Below are 17,096 nucleotides of genomic sequence, written 5' to 3'. Positions count from 1 at the left end.
CCCGTATGGCCACACAACATAATCACTCGCTTACACTTACACCCTGCAAGTGGAACTAATGATAATTGGATTGAGGACTTTTGTTCTAACTCGTCTGTATCTTTGTATTCGTATTTGTGTTCAAAGTATAAAAGTATGAAAAGTATATATACATGTGAAATGTATATAAATATGTAATGTATATGTTTCTCAGCCCACGATTTAAAAGAATAAAAATTGTTGAAAAGGTGGGACTATGATCTCACCTCGAGTGCACGAGTATAAATGTACTTCACAAAGTAAACGTGTGCATGAAAGTTGCTTAGCCTTGACCTAAACAAGTAAGTTATATCAATTAACCGGTTACGACACAAGGTCGGGTGAAATGTGTTCAATTAGTCCTATGGCTCGTTACGACTCGATTAAATATAGCATGTGAATCACGTTGCCAAGTTTCATGCGAGAATCAAGTATAAAGGCATGTTAGAAAGGTTGTATAAGTATTTGGTTAAGTTTGATTAAAAGTCAACTTGGTCGGGTCAAAGTCAACAGAAAAGTCAACGGGGTCGGGTTGGGTATCCGACAATTTTTCTAAGTTATATAATCATATATGAGCATGTTGGCCAAGTTTCATGTTAATCGGAGGTCCGTAGCATAGCAAACATTTTTATGTCAAATGACCAAAGTAACAGCCAGTTTTAGTGTATCAGGACGGCGTCCCAATTTCCAGGACGGCGTCCTGATATGAAGAGTGGGACGGCGTCCCAATTGCCAGGACGGCGTCCTGATATAAAGGGTGGGACGGCGTCTAGGAGGTTGGGACGGCGTCCCAAAAGACTTACAGACCCTGTTTGCAGAAAACACAAGGCACGAGCCAAACTTCAATCAATCCTAGTTTATGATCCGCAAACAATCAAGACATGTATTTTATATCACCGGAAAGCTCTTTCGACAAGGAACACAACTAGATACATTTCCTAAATCAAATTTATCATTTTAGACAACAAAAATCTCGTCGAAAGTTCGTTAAACGTTCCAAAACAAGGTTTCAAGTTCATCAATTGCAATTCAAGTTTCGGGAATCCAATTTATACATATGATATGCCGTTTTGAAGGTAATGAAACATGTAACACAACTAAACACTTATCAATAACATTAACAAGCATTCAACGCATCAAAAGTTCGTTTTAAGAGTTGTCAACCCTAACCAAAAGTTCACAAAATCAATAATCGCGTTTATGAAGTTTCTTAAATCAATCTATACATCAAAATGAAGCTAATGATACTAGGAACACAATTAGAACATGAACTTTTAACATCTAACAACATATGATCATCCAAAATTCAAGAACAACACACCAAAATTCAAGTTCATGCTAGTTACACTAAAACAACGAGATCGAGCATACAAATTATATACACGACATCACAATGAGCCATAGACACTAACTAACACCATTTCAAGTCAAAAACACGAATTTAGAGAAATCTAGAGTTTTAGAAATGTTACCCAAACGAGATGAAGTTAGTATCAAATTGTAGAGGATGAAGAGAGGATTCCAAATATGTAATCGGATTTGTTGTGAGCTTCCAAGATTGAATTTAGATGATGAATGAATGGAATGGGTTTGTGTGTGTGTTCTTGAGATGGAGAGAAAAGGGATGAGGGAGATGATGGAATGGATGAAATGGGTTGACTAGTTGACCTAGTCAACTAGTTTGCCCATTTGGCAACTCCGGTCCCTCGAGTTTCAAAGCGGGTGCGGGATTTAACCAAACGAATATTTTTAAAACGCAAGTTAACGAGAGATGTTATAATTAAATGACGGAATTATTATGAACGTTAGTCAACGGAAACTACGAATTTAAATAACGAAAGGTATTATTTAAAAGAAAAAGACGGTGTTAAAAATAATTTTAACGGAAAAACGCGGGATGTTACAGGTTATACCGCCTGAATTATATTTTCTGTAATCTAACTCTTATTAACTTCACTAACATTTATATTTATGTTATTTAAGTTTTATATGGTCGGTTATACCGCCTGAATTATATTTTCTGTAATCTAACTCTTATTAACTTCACTAACATTTATATTTATGTTAATAAGACCCCATGATTGTACGCAACACGTCATTTGACAACACGGTACTTTATGTACGCAACACGTCATTTGACAACACGGTACCATGGGTCGAGATTAATTCTGATCAATACGAATACGATGGGGTCTTTATATGTTATCTAACATTTATGATTACTTATGCAATTAATCATTATTTATTTCATGCATACTAATGTTTATTCTTAAATTTATAATCTTAAAAGTTAAAATAAAAAAAAGGTAGTTTGTATTTTTATTAAAAGTAAATCTTAAAAGTTAAAATAAGAAAAAGTAGTTTGTACTTTTATTAAAAGTAAATCTTAAAAGTTAAAATACAAAAAGCAGTTTGTATTTTTATTAAAAGTAAATCTTAAAAGTTAAAATAAGAAAAAGTAGTTTGTATTTTTATTAAAAGTATATCTTAAAAGTTAAAGTAAGAAAAAAAAGGGGATGGTAAAATGGAATAGTTTTTTATCAAAAATGAAGTATTGAAAATGAAGTGGTCTCCTTCTATAACTAAAAAAAAATATATACTTTTATCAAATGAATTTTTTTGTGGCCGACAATTTCAAACACGAGTCCGTGTTTAGTTTATCAAGAATATCTCTTGCTTTGGTGAAAGGTCACGATCACGATATCAGGTGTTGTGAAAGAATTAAAAAATTGGTCAAGTGGCCTTTTAAAAACTAGAAAAAAAATTTAAACAAAAAGTTTTTTTTATATATTTATAATTTACAGGTAACGTAAAAAAAAGGAAGTTTTTTAAAAAAAAAAAAAAAACAAAGAAAGTGTTTAAATGAGTTTTACAGAAAGGGGGAAAGCAAAGTAAAAAAAAAACTTTTTTCCAAACAAAGGTAAATGAAAGTAGGACTTAATACAAGAAAAAGTAAACATCTCCTAGACGTGATAAAATCTATCAATGATAAGTATTAGACTTGATGAGCTAAATGTGACAAAAATGTTTCAACATGTCTTATGTTAATTTTCTAAAATAAGTTATTATTATTCCGAGTTTAACACATATACATATGTTAATTAAAAACAACCTTTTTGTTCTTATGTAGTGTTGGGTTGCAATTTTGGTTGTATGCCATAATTCCATCCAGTAGAGTGACAATAGAAAACTTTTGATGATAATCAATAAAAAACTTTTTTCCAAACTTGTCAAATGTTTTGTTAAAAACGTGACCGTTGAAAAAAAGGAGGTTGAATAATAAAACTTAAAAAACAAATTATTTTTTTAAGAGTGTGCATCAAAATGGCCCGTTTAATAATAGGGAGTAAAAATATAGTCAAATTGTTTCAACGAACAAGGGTTCAATTGGATGTCTCTTAAAAAAAAAAAAAAAAAAAAAAATCCCCGGGTACGGGTGATGGATCCAATGGATCCGCATCCACGACCCGCGAGTGCTATCTCTAATTGTGACAAGTACAAATCAACTAAAAGTCTAAAAAATAAATGCTCTTATAGGGACCAAATGTTCACAATAATTGCCTAAGCTAGATATGAAACAAATAGTTCATAAAAAAAAAAGGTCGTTGTGCGTTTTCGGGATGATAGCCGAAATACACTTAAAAAAGTAGGTCAGCCGTCAATTCTTTATGGCCATATCAACGTAGATCAATAAAATCATTTATGGTTTTGATAAAAGATTAATTAAAAATTAATTGTTTTTTTTGGTCATGGATTCTCGGTAACAAAAGCAAAGGTTGTTTTTGGTTGCCACAACAAACAAGACAGAGGTTGTTGACTTTTGTTGTTAAACATGGCACAAGTGAACAATAACAATAGATTATTATTTTTGAAAAGAATAATGATGCGTTAATTTTATTGTATAAAATAAAATTAAAGAAAATGGTTTTCATTGATGACTATGAACAAACGCAAACAAAGTGTTTGTGGTATTTGGTGATTAAAAAAAAAGTGCATCTAAAGCTTCTACTGAAAATAATATGCATCTAAAGCTTCTACTGAAAATTAATGTGCAAGGTACAACGTATAACTATATGGTCAAATTCATTTGAGCCTTCGGAGTCACAAGTATATGATGTATATATATATTACTCAATTAACAAAATAGTAAATCTAAATTAATTCATATGAATAGTAAAACGAAATTAATTAATTTACTATTCACATAAAAAAGCGCATATGATAAAAAGCGCATCGCATATGATAAGCGCATATGATAAAAAGCGAATATGATGAAAAGCACAACGCATATGATGAAAATCGCATATGATTAAAAGCGCATATGGTGAAAAACACAGCGCATATGATTAAAAGCGTATATGGTGAAAAGGATATATGATAAAAAAAAAAAAAACACATATGGTGATTTATAAATAAAAAAAAAACACATATGGTGATTAATGGAAAGCACATATGGTGATTAATGAAAAGTATATTGTGAAAAAGAATCACAAATGTTTCTTGAAAGAATTCAAGGTAAGATATATGAACCAATTCATCCATCATGTGAACCATTTTGATATTTCATGGTTCTAATAAACGCATCTAGCGGATGGTCTCATATTTGTATGTTATCAAGCCGTAATATGACATTTGCAAAGTTTCTTGCACAAATTATTAAATTGAGAACACATTATTCTGATTACACCATTAAAAGGATGAGACTTGATAATGCTGGTGAGTTAACATCTCAAGCATTTAATGATCATTATATATCTACAGGGATTGTTGTTGAACACCCAGTTGCTCATGTGCATACACAAAATTGATTTAGCTAAATCAATAGATAAACGCTTGCAGCTAATAACTAGACAATTGATAATGAGTACAAAACTATCAATATTTATATGTGGACATGTAAATTTACATGCTGCGATTTTAATTCGCATTATACCATGTGAAAGTCATAAATATTTTCACTTACTACTTGATTTTGGCCAAGAGCCAAATATTTTTCACCGTAGAACATTGGTTGTGCAGTGTATGTTCCAATTGTATCACCACAACACAATAAAATGTTTTTTCAAAGACAGATGGTAATATATTTTGGATATAAAACATCTTCAATCATAAGATATACTGAACCCATGATGGGTGATGTTTTTACAGCACGTTTTGCTGATTGTCATTTTAATAAAACATTGTTCCCTAGATTAGGGGGGTGAAGTAAAAAAATAAATAATAAAATGATGCTTCATGATGTGAACATCAATTAAGGTATATTGAACTCGCACAAAAGAATGTGAAACGAAAGTTCAAAAAATAATGCATATGCAAGAACTTGCAAATTAATTACTTTATGCATTTACAGATATAAAAAAAAGGTGACTAAATCATATATACCAGCGATAAATGCTTCAGCTCGAACTGAAATTCCAAAAGCTGGCAATAATGTCACTGTTGAGTCTTTGCCACGCATCAAACGTGGAAGATCAATTGGTTCCGAAGATAAAAATCCTCGAAAAAGAAAATCAGCTGATAATGAGGTAAAAGAAAGTGTTCAAGAAGAACCACAAATCAATATTCCTTCTGCAGAGGATATTGATAAATGTAAATACTAAAATTGAGATAAATTATGCAATATTATGGAACCGAAATGAAATTAAAATCTCTATGAGATATTTTCATATAATGTTACAATGACATCATGAATAAAGATGATGATCTGGAACTAAAATCTGTCATTGAATATACAAAATGGACATGATTGAGCTCAATGGAAAGGAACAATACGAGCTGAATTAGAATCGCTCGATAAAAGAAAAGTTTTCGGATCAATCGTTATCACTTTTAAAGATGTGAAACGTATGGGATACAAATGAATTTTTATCCGAAAAGAAATGTGCAAATGAAGTTACAAGGAAAACTAGACTTGTAACTCAATATTTCCCACAAAGACCATAAATGAATTAGGAGGAAAACTTATCCTCCTGTAATGGATACAATTACTTATTAGATACTTAATCAACCTGGTAGTTATTTAAATGCATCTCATGAATGTTGTTACTACTTATCTGTATGGATCACTTAATAATGATATATATGAATATACCTAAAGAGTTAAGGTGTCATAAGCATCTAATGTAAAACCCAAGGGAATATATTCCATTAAATCACAAAGATTTCTAAATGGGTTTATACAAACGGGACGTATGTGGTATAACCGATTAGATGACTACTTGATAAAAAAAAGGGTATAAATATAAACTTATTTTGCACGTATGTTTTATAAAAACAATGTTCGGATATGAGATCGTAGTTGTTTATGTCAATGTTCTTAACATCATATGAACAAATAAAGAGATCTATGAAATCATTCAACTTCTAAAGAATTATTTTGAAATGAAAGATCTTGAAAAAATCAAGTATTACCTTGGATTGCAAATTGAGCATATGCCTAATGGTTTACTTGTACATCAAACAACTTATACCGAAAAGATTTTAAAACATTTTTTTTAAAGACAAACTCATTGTTGTTAGATCACTCAATATTGACACTGATCTATTTCATCCCTGCGAAGATCATGAAAATCTTAACAGATCGGAAGTTCCATATTTTAGTGCAATTGAGGTTCTTATGTATCTTATAGATTGTACAAGACCTGACATTTCTCTTGCAGTTAATTTGTTGGCAAGATTCAGCTCAAATGACAATGGAGCGGGATCAAACACATATTTTGATACCCTTGAGAAACTGCTGATTTAAAATTATTTTATTCTAACGTTTCAAAACAAGATTTGGTTGATTATGTATATACAGGTCATTCATCAAATCCTCATAAAGATAAATCTCAAACTCGATATGTATTCCTAAATGGAGGTACCACAAAATCATGGCGTTCTTAAAACAAACACTTGTTGCGACATCATCAAATCATGACGAAGTGATTGCATTATATGAAACTACTCGAAAATGTGTTTGGTTGAGATCAATGACACAAATCATTATTGATTCTTGTGGACTAGAACGCTATAAAAGACTAACAACTATCTTCACCAACAACTATATATGAAGATAATGCAGCTTGCATAATACAAATGAAAGAAGAGTATCAAAAGTGACTGAACAAAATATAAATACTGACGAGGCGCCAAAGCCATAGACGGTCTTAACGGTCATAAGTTTGATGGAAAAGAATGGTATATTGGTAAGGCTCAGAAAAGACTACAAGGGAATAGGAATTGAAACAAGGGTTTGAGCAAACCATGAAGGAGACTGTAGACAAATCACAGGGGCTAAACTTGTACATAAAAGATTTAGATGATACAGTTTCAGATGAAAACCTCAGATTCTTCTCATATACTCAATATCTCGTAAAAGACAACCAGATTAAAATGAGATACGTTCAATCAACAACTATGCTGATCTTTATACCAAAGTACTGCCAACTGCTATTTTCAGAACACACGTTCATAATATTGGCATGAGGCATGTTCAGAAGATGTAACAACTCAGGCGTTGCCTACTTGAGGGGGAGTCAACTCTATACTGCACTCTTTTTCCCTTAGCTAAAGTTTTATCCCAATGGGTTTTCTTTAGCAAGGTTTTTAACGAGGCAGTACTAGTTATTCTCTAATAAAATTGTCATCCAAGGGGGAGTGTTATAAAATATCTAGATTGGATGTTAATTTTATTATTATTATATTTCTTGCATAGTAATATTTTATACTATAAATAGACATGTATGGTAACTATTTAAGGTGTACCATTTCTCTTGAAATATCAATATCAATATTTCTTCTCTCTTTTTCTCTCCTTGTTCTTATAACCATTAAAGGTAGTTATAAGCTTACTGAATTATAACAGGGCCATGTTTCTAAGTGTTCTTATCTTTTTTAACATAAAAAGATATTACTCTATAAATCTAAATGATATAAAGCAAATGAATAGTAGGCCTCAATAGTTACATAAACACCCCTCAAACTTTTTATATTTTTACAATCTAATCTCGCACTTTATAACACTTAACTTTATAGTTTTTACAAACTATAAATCTAAATGATATAAAGCAAATGAATAGTAGGCCTCAATAGTTACATAAACACCCCTCAAACTTTTTATATTTTTACAATCTAATCTCGCACTTTATAACACTTAACTTTATAGTTTTTACAAACTTACCACATAGTTTTCACATTTTATACTTTAACCATTACACTTCTCATTCATTATAAATCGATCGCATAATTTTTACTAACTAATAACTATTCATTATTATTATTATTATTATTATTATTATTATTATTATTATTATTATTATTATTATTATTATTATTATTATTATTAAATCAACCACATAATTTTTTCCATGCTAAAAGACAAAGACTTTATGAATAGTTCTTCCCCATGCTTTAATCGTTTATACGTCGTGCAAAAAGGTTGTACCCACAATGACACCACACTAAACATCGAGAACCATTATAAACTTTAGGGCGCCAAATGTAAATTCCTAGGGTAAAAAATGTAAGAAAAAATTACGCCGTTGGTACCTGTGATTTGTTCACTTTTTCATCACAACACCTGAACTATTTTTTTTGCTTAGTTCATACCCGTGGTTTCATTTAATTTCCTGGTTGATACCTGAAGATAACTATTATTAGCATTTAACCCTTAACCCCTCACATGTGCCACATATGTGAGGGTAATATGGTCCGTTCAGTTAATTTACCTCATTAATGGCATGGACATTAAGGAAGAACAAAATTAGGATCTGGTGAGCAATACAATAACTCTTACAATTACGCATTCGCAATGTATCACCATGGCTTAAACTTTACTTTATTATCCTCTTGGTCCTTATTTTGCTTTGCAAAGAGGCACTCTTATCAGCGTACACAATGTCTGATCATCTTGACAAGATCATACTGTATAGAAATTTCATATAATTTAAAAGCAAACAGTATCGTTAAAAAATCTAATTTCAACAAAACCAAAACAACCAACGCATTTTTTTTTTTTTTATGAATTCTTCTAATGAGAACTAAAAAATATCAAAAGAAAACTTTGACAAAAAAAGGCATAAATTCGTATAAGAGCATCAAAATAAAAAGCCATGTTCTTCTATCAAGTTAACAGCAGAAAGAAAAGACTCCTAACAACATAACAAAATCAAATGGAAGATTCGGTTAAAAAGACATAAAAAGAAATTAAATAAGAAAAGGAAAGAAAAAGATAGACCTTGTAAATAGCAATCGGCGATTGAGGTTGAGATGATATCGGCAACTAATGAGGGGAGAATTTGTGCGTTCTTAACAAAATTCAATAAATATTCCTAAAACTTTAAAAACTAAACATTATCGTGATAAGCCCTAATTTCCACAATATAAAACACAAAAAACTATATTTTTCGAGAATTTTAACAACATAGGAAAGAAAAACCTAATCTCTATGATATAACTTAACAAACTAAAAAAAAACCCTATTAAACAAGAAAGTACAAAATAAAAAAGATTAAAAATTTAAAGAACCTCAATTTTGTAACAAAATCAGATGAAGAACTTTCATATAATGAAAAGAAAAAGAACGACCTTGTTATTAAACAACGCCACACAAGCGATTTGGCCGAAAAGATAAGAGCAGTCAAAGACTTCCACCAGGTTCCGGAGTTTAAGTCACTGTCCATTTACATACGTCCAGCCTTTTTACATGCGCTTTATATATTAAAATAATGAAAAAGACGATTATACCCTCACATGTGTGGCACATGTGAGGTGGGAACTGTTAAGTGTAAACGGACGTTTGGAGTGGGTACTAACCATGCAAGTCACGGAAAATTTAGGTACCAACGAAGCAAAACTTAAACTTTAGGTGTTTTGATGAGAATAGTTACAAACCACAGGTACCAACGACGTAATTTTTTTAAAATGTAAACTCAATAGGGGTCTAAAGTTAAAGTTCAAGGGCCAAATCGTAACTTCTTTATTTTCCATAAAACACCCCAACAAATCCACCTAAATTTTTAACCATCTTTAAATTTTCGTACGATTTGCGATAGGTTTAACCGACATAACCAATAAACACAAAATAATTTTACGAACCAAACATCAAATTATATCTGAAACGGAATCCTGACGCGGAGCGGGGCTCCTCCACTAGTTATTTACTATAGCACAAAAGTACAACGATGCATACAGAAATTTACCTTACACACTAATACTCACCAGAATCTCTGTCTCACCAGAATCTCTGTCGTTACCTTCACAAAACCTCACAAAATGACATTCAGGTGCTTATTTAATTAAAAAAAAAAACCTGCACCCCACCCGCCTCCTCTCCTCTCTTCTTCTGTCTGCCACTCTCCTTCAAACCTAGGGTTTTTTTTTCTGTTGCAAACACCACGAATTAGACTCATTATGAAACCCTAATTTACCTTATATACTAATACCCACCAGAATCTCCGTCGTTACCTTCACAAAACCTCACAAAATGACATTCAGGTGCTTATTTAATTAAAAAAAAAAACGGCATCCCATCCGCCTCCTCTCCTCTCTTCTTCTGTCTGCCACTCTCCTTCAAACCTAGGGTTTTTTATTCTGTTGCAAACACCACGAATTAGACTCATTATGAAACCCTAATTTGACCCCAATAACTTCCATCCGATTTACAGTGATTGATTTTTCTATACGATTTAAAACTTGCATGTGACTTACATCGATTGATGCTTCTTATAAAACCCCAATTTGTTTCTCTATTTGTTGTGGGATCTAATGTTGATATGTAATCTGTTAAAGATTTTGGGGCTTTACTTCCATTTACGCAGCAGTTCGGTTCCAGCTCTCAATGATCCGAGGTTAATGACGGTTGTGGTTTGCTATTTTACATATAATCGAGGTAATAGTAACACTTTTAACTTTAACTTCGAGGTAATAAAGTTGATTATAGACTGGAAAAAGCTTTTACTATATAAGCTGTTAATGACGGTTTGGTTGCAGTTTGTTTTTTTTGTTTTTTATTTCGTAAGTGATGTTTATGCTGTTTGATTTGCTATTAGTATGCTATTAGAGTATTAACCCTCTTATTTTACTGTTTTTTAGTTGAATTTAAGTTGATTTGGTTCGTAACTTTTGTTTTCGTTAGGTTGTTCGTGTTTTCCTTAGCAATTCAAATAGAAACATTGGTGGCCCTCAATAAATGTTAACATAAAGCAAGTCTCTACGCATAGAAAATAGTTTGGTAAAAAAATCGTAACATAGTAGTAGTGTCTATATGTTTGCTTATATCGATGTTTGCGTCTACATATGGTTGTATGTGTGAAAATTATTTTAATTATTTCGTTTTGTTGATTAAATTACAGTAGCTTATTCGTGTCTAGGATTACATTTTTTCTCGCGTAATTCGTGTGTGAAATCTTTTGGTCATGACATTGCATCAATCCAAATTTTCTATTTCTGATGATGTTGCAGGTTTGCGGACCATTAATCTAATTATGTGAAATGAGTATAAAAAAGTCTTAAACATATAATTAATCAATTATTGCAATTAATATGCATTAGGTTTTATTGTCTTTGAATTCGGTACCACCATTGAGTGTTTATTTTATTTAATTTTAGGTGATAGATGATGCAATTTGCAATTCTGAAGATTCTTGGTCGCACACAAGGTATTCGATGTAATGTCACTGACAGTTTTTTAAGGTTAGTATATGAGTTCCAAAATTCTCGAATTTGTTTCTTCAAAATTTTATTTGTTGGTAACCAGTGGATTGGAGAAATCTGTCTTCATCAGTTAAAAAGGTTATTTACCCTAACTTGGATACCAATTAATCGTTTACATTATACTTTGGTTGATCATTTATGATATAACATATAATGTTAAGGTAATTCGGTTATGTACATCTTTGCTACCCTCATAACACATTCTTCATGTTGCAAGAACAAACCCCTGAAGTTTATGCCATGCTTACTTCAACTTGAATGATAAAGTTGGGATTTTGAGTAGATGCCAAAAAGAACAAGCTGAAAAGAGTGATAAAGCAACTAACGATAAGAAGTAGATGCGAAAAAGAAAGGGTGATTTACATCCAATGTTGCAGAGGTAATTTGTTTCTTTATTCTTACATTAACTAGAAGGGTCCAAATTCTATTGGGCGAATTAATTTTAATGAATCAAATATAAGACCTATTTACTCCTAAAGAACAACCTGTGAGAATTGTGACTGTAGCGACCCGACAAAATCGTCATTTGACGGCGCCGTCTACTTAGGTCCCGTTACGTGGTCATAAGTCTTTAACACAACGTTTGACCAAAAATATGTCGCATTTATTTCAAAAGTAAGGATGTTTCAAGGTTTACAAGGTAGTTCAACAACTAGTTACATTACAATGTTTAAAGTACAATTGAAACATATGCGACACAATTTAAGAATAAGTCAAAAGACGCTCCACGTATGCATGTATACTCGATATCCAAGCAAGTATCAAAAAGTATAGTGCCGAAGCATGTATCACCTAGTATTCAAGGACCTGAGAAAAACATAGAAAATCTATCAACGAAAACGTTGGTGAAATCATAGGTGTATGTATAAAGTATGTTTTGAACCACAAGATTTAGTATAAATCGAATATCAAGCGTATACATCTCAAAAGATGTGTTTGTATCACGAGCATCCAATTATCAAAACTTAACTGAATCTTACCTCCGCATATAGTGTTAGAACCTACACTATTCCGATAAAATTATATTTCATTCGCTAACGGTAGCGAACCGTCCGAATGAGGGTTCGTTAAACTCGTATGGCCACACAACATAAGTTCACGCTTACACCCTACAAGTGTAACTGATGATAATTGGACTTGAGGATTTTTGTTCTAACTCGTATGTATCTTTGCTTTCGTATTTGTGTTCAAAGTATAAAAGTATAAATCGTTTATGTTTTCTCATCCCACGTATAAGTATAAAAGAGTAAAAGTGGGACTATGATCTCACATTGAGTGTAAGAGTAAAAAGGTACTTCACAAGTAAACGTGTGCAAGAACGAACGCTAATCTTGACCTAAACAAGTAGGTCGTATCAATAACGGTAATCATGGTTGGTCAAAGTTGTTCAATTAGTCATATGGCTCATTACGACTCGATTATATAGCATGTGGATCACGTTGTCAAGTTTCATGCAAGATACAAGTATAAAAGCAAGTTAGAACGATTGCATACGTATTTGGTTAGGTTTGACTAAAGTCAAACTTGGTCAAAGTCAAAGTCAACGGAGTCGGGTCGAGTGTCCGACAATTTTTCCATGATGAGGAATCATATATGAGCATGTTATCCAAATTTCATGTTAATTGGAGTTGCGGTTAAGCGAGAAAAGAATTTATGAAAAATAAAACAAAAAGAAAGTTTGGCCAGGGAATGTGCGCAGCGCGCGCAGTTATGCGCGGCTCGCACTAAAGCGTGGAACCAGGTCAGGACTTTGTCCAAAGGGGGTAAGCATCTGAAGCTACACATTTGCGCGGCGCGCGATCCTGAAAAAAGTGCTGTCCCCGCTGAACAAAAGCTAAGTGCACGACCCAAAATTCACCAAAACACAACTTATGATCCGCAAACATTTATAACGCATATCATACATCGTTGGAAAGGTATTTTGACGAGGAAAACAACTAAACACATATCATCAATCAAATACAAACATTTTACACCAAAATCCACCATTAATGCTCAACATTAATTACTCCAAGTTCATAAATTGCATAAGATGATTCAGGAATTTAATACCCACATATAATATGCCGTTTCGTAGGTAATTACGCATACAATACTATTACACACTTACAAATAACATTGCAAAGCATTCAATGCATCAAAAATTCAATTTACTTCTATCAAACCCTAACTCAAAATCATAAATTTTGCAATTATGTTTATGAAGCTTTTCCATGTCAACCTACACACCAAATTGAAGCTAGTGATACTAGTAACACATTTAATACATGCACTTTTAACATCTAACAACATTTAAACAACCAAATCTCAAGATCAAACACACCCATTTCAAGTTTAAGCTAATTACATCAAAATGACAAGAACATGAATATAAATCACATATTCATGTTAGACTTGAGCCATAGACACTAATTAATACTTTTATAAGTTAAAAACATCAAGAACACAAAATCTAGTGTTTTTAGAAAGTTACCCAAATGCAATGAGATTGGTATGAATTTGAAGAGGAAGATGCAAGGATTCCGAATATGTAATTTGTTTGAATTGATGCTTGCTAGATCTTGAATAGATGATGAATCTTTGTATTAGGAGTTTGAGAGAAAATGGTGGAAGTATTAAGAAAAGTGAAAAAGGAGGTGGATAATGAATGGTGGAGATGCCATGGTTGACTAGTTGACTAGTCAAGACTTTGGGCATTTGGCAAGTTTAGTCCCCCCGAGTTTAAAAGCAGGTGCGTGAATTACCTAAACGAAATATTTTAAAACGAATATTAACGGAAGATGTTAAAATTTTATAACGGACTTTAAAATAGTATAACGGAAAGTAAACGAAAAAAGACGGGATGTTACAGTGACTATCTTTGTTATAAAAAAAAACTGTGCATGTGTTATGCAAATCTAATCTGAACTCATCAGATTTCTGTTACTATTGGTCGTTGTGATTATTCATACTTTTAGAGGGCGTTTCCGTAATGTATTTATTAAATAAGGTAGAAATCATATGCTTTCAGTAGTAATTGTTGTTTCTTATAGTAAATAGTTTTGTTGCCTTATTATTTTCTCATATTCTCATCAAACCAACATAAGCTTTTATATGAGAAGTGGTCTGCTTTATATGTTTCTAACATTTGTTATTTTATTGCAATATTTGTTTGGAATGATTAATTTGACTATGTAAATTGGATTCCTTTTTTTTTAGAGGAATGTTATGCATATTTTTAGTTCTTACCTATTATATCTTATAGTATAGGTATTACATGAAGATACCATCCTAAAGAACTCATGTAAAACTGAAGTTAATTTCTTATTTGCTTTTGACGTATATGTAGCTTGGAAAAGTAATATTCATATGAAGCTCATTTACCATACCAAGTTGCATGTGATTTTTGTCCTTAATTTAGAACATCCTGTCAGGTGGTTAAAATATTGGATTCATAACCCAACTGTTATTTAATTTTTAAAACGACATGTGGTACAGCATTTAGACTCGAGCTAGGAATGGTCATGGTGGAAGTTAGGTTTGAAAAACATATGAAAACTTTAACAAACCTATGTAATATGATTAACTTATACATCTCGACCTATGCTTCTACTGTTGCTTCGTAGTTCTCTGTTGCAGCTGGTATAAGTGCTTTCTAGCAGCTGGTATAGGTGCGTGCTTTCCAACAGTGCGAAAGTGGGGGAATCGCAAGAGGTAGCTTTTGTTTGTTTCCCTTTTTTTCCCTCCTATACTTTTTCTTTCATTTTCAATACAAGTTGTAATGTAATGTGGCTTTTTATCGTATAGAATTTGTATTCTTGCTTACAGTTAATCGTTCCCTATCTAGCCAGGTTATATCTAAATTGGTCAACATTGTGTCTAGCTATTGTCTCAATGAGCCTGCGGTGTGTCACCCAACCTGTGACAAACTTCGATTACTTTCTTATGAGTGCGTTACAAGTGTTCCATAAGGTATTGGTTTACAATCTTTATTTTTGTTGTTAACCACCTCGAGTAGTTATTGAACTGTTGAAGAATAAGGTCTATATGGCGTCCTATGGTGCTCAGATTGATTATGCAATTAATAGTGGAAGAGGGCCTTACGTGTTTAAGATTTTGGGTCAAGTTTACCATTGGTTGGTTTGTTATACCTTGAGGAAGGTGATCCCCCGATCTTTACAGTTATACATTTACAATACCGCTAATGAAGTTTTCATTATGTTGAGGTTTTTTGGAGAACAACGTTCGGGTGGTATATGCAGGTAGTAAACAGTATGGGAAATACCAGTGTATGCAGTGGCGGATCCAGGATTTTATTCCACCGGGGGCAAAAATTTTTTTTAAAACCATAGCAATTTTTTTTGAGTAAAATATGGAGGTTTTGGGGCAAAAAATTGAAGATTTGTGGGTAAAATTTGAAGGTTTTGGGGCAAAATTTGAAGGTTTTGGGGCAAAAAAAAAAAAATTCCACCGGGGGCAAAGTCAAAAAATTCAAAATTTTTACACTAAAATTTCGAAATCCACCGGCCCCCCCCCCCCCCCCCCCCCCCCCCCCCCCCCCCCCCAACCACCTATTACACTCTGAATCCGCCTCTGAGTGTATGTAAGTATAAATATTAGTAATGTATGTAAACATAATGTAAGCATGTAGTAAACAGTAAAGGAAGTCATGTATAGGTATGAGAAATCATGTATTAGCTATATAAACTTAAAACACTAAGCAATGTATTAGCTATGTACATACACAGCCGTTTTGTAATGTAAATCAGACTACGACGACTATCAGAATGTTACCGCCGCAACGCGCGGTCAATTTATTTTCTAGTTATATATACAAAAACATAAAGAAGATGAAGATGAATGAATTTAGAGAGGTGAAGATGATTGAATTTTGAAATGTGAAGGTGACTGAAGAAGATGACACCCAACGCTTTGGTTATTATTTTGAATATTGGAATTATAACGTGATTATGGGTGTGTTTGGACGAAAGTAGCTGTAACTGTAGCTGGAGCTTATAGCTGGAGCTTATGAGCTGGAGCTGGAGCTGGAGCTTGTTTTTGAAGCTGGTAGCTGGAGCTTATTATTTTTTATAAATGTTTGGTAAATTAGCTGGAGCTTATTTTCCAGTTCATAAGCTCTACTTTTTTTCATAAGCTACTACAAGTAGCTTAGAGCTTATGATTTTCATAAGCTCTACTTTTTTTTACTACCAAACGAAGCTTATGACTTGGAGCTTATTAAAATCATAAGCTCAAGCTCCCATAAGCTTCCATAAGCTTCCATAAGCTCCAATAAGCTACACGCCAAACACACCCTATACCAATTGGGTGCGTGCAAATTTATTATTAAGTATATTAAAAATTATCGTAATTAACAAATCCACCTAATTAACATTACTTAATTA

General features: G+C 32.5%; 1 long non-coding RNA gene across 1 annotated transcript; it reads left to right on the top strand.

Annotated features, from left to right (window-relative positions):
- Positions 1 to 10,494: 10,494 nt before the first annotated feature.
- LOC139868001 (uncharacterized) lies at positions 10,495 to 16,705 on the top strand. The gene is made up of 5 exons (XR_011765946.1): positions 10,495 to 10,888; positions 11,608 to 11,691; positions 11,930 to 12,091; positions 15,318 to 15,405; positions 16,596 to 16,705. It is a non-coding gene; the product is annotated as an uncharacterized lncRNA (long non-coding RNA).
- Positions 16,706 to 17,096: the final 391 nt, after the last annotated feature.

The sequence above is a fragment of the Rutidosis leptorrhynchoides genome, chromosome 1, assembly GCF_046630445.1.
Source record: "Rutidosis leptorrhynchoides isolate AG116_Rl617_1_P2 chromosome 1, CSIRO_AGI_Rlap_v1, whole genome shotgun sequence".
Lineage (NCBI taxonomy): Eukaryota > Viridiplantae > Streptophyta > Magnoliopsida > Asterales > Asteraceae > Rutidosis > Rutidosis leptorrhynchoides.
This window is presented reverse-complemented; position numbering and strand designations above follow the sequence as displayed.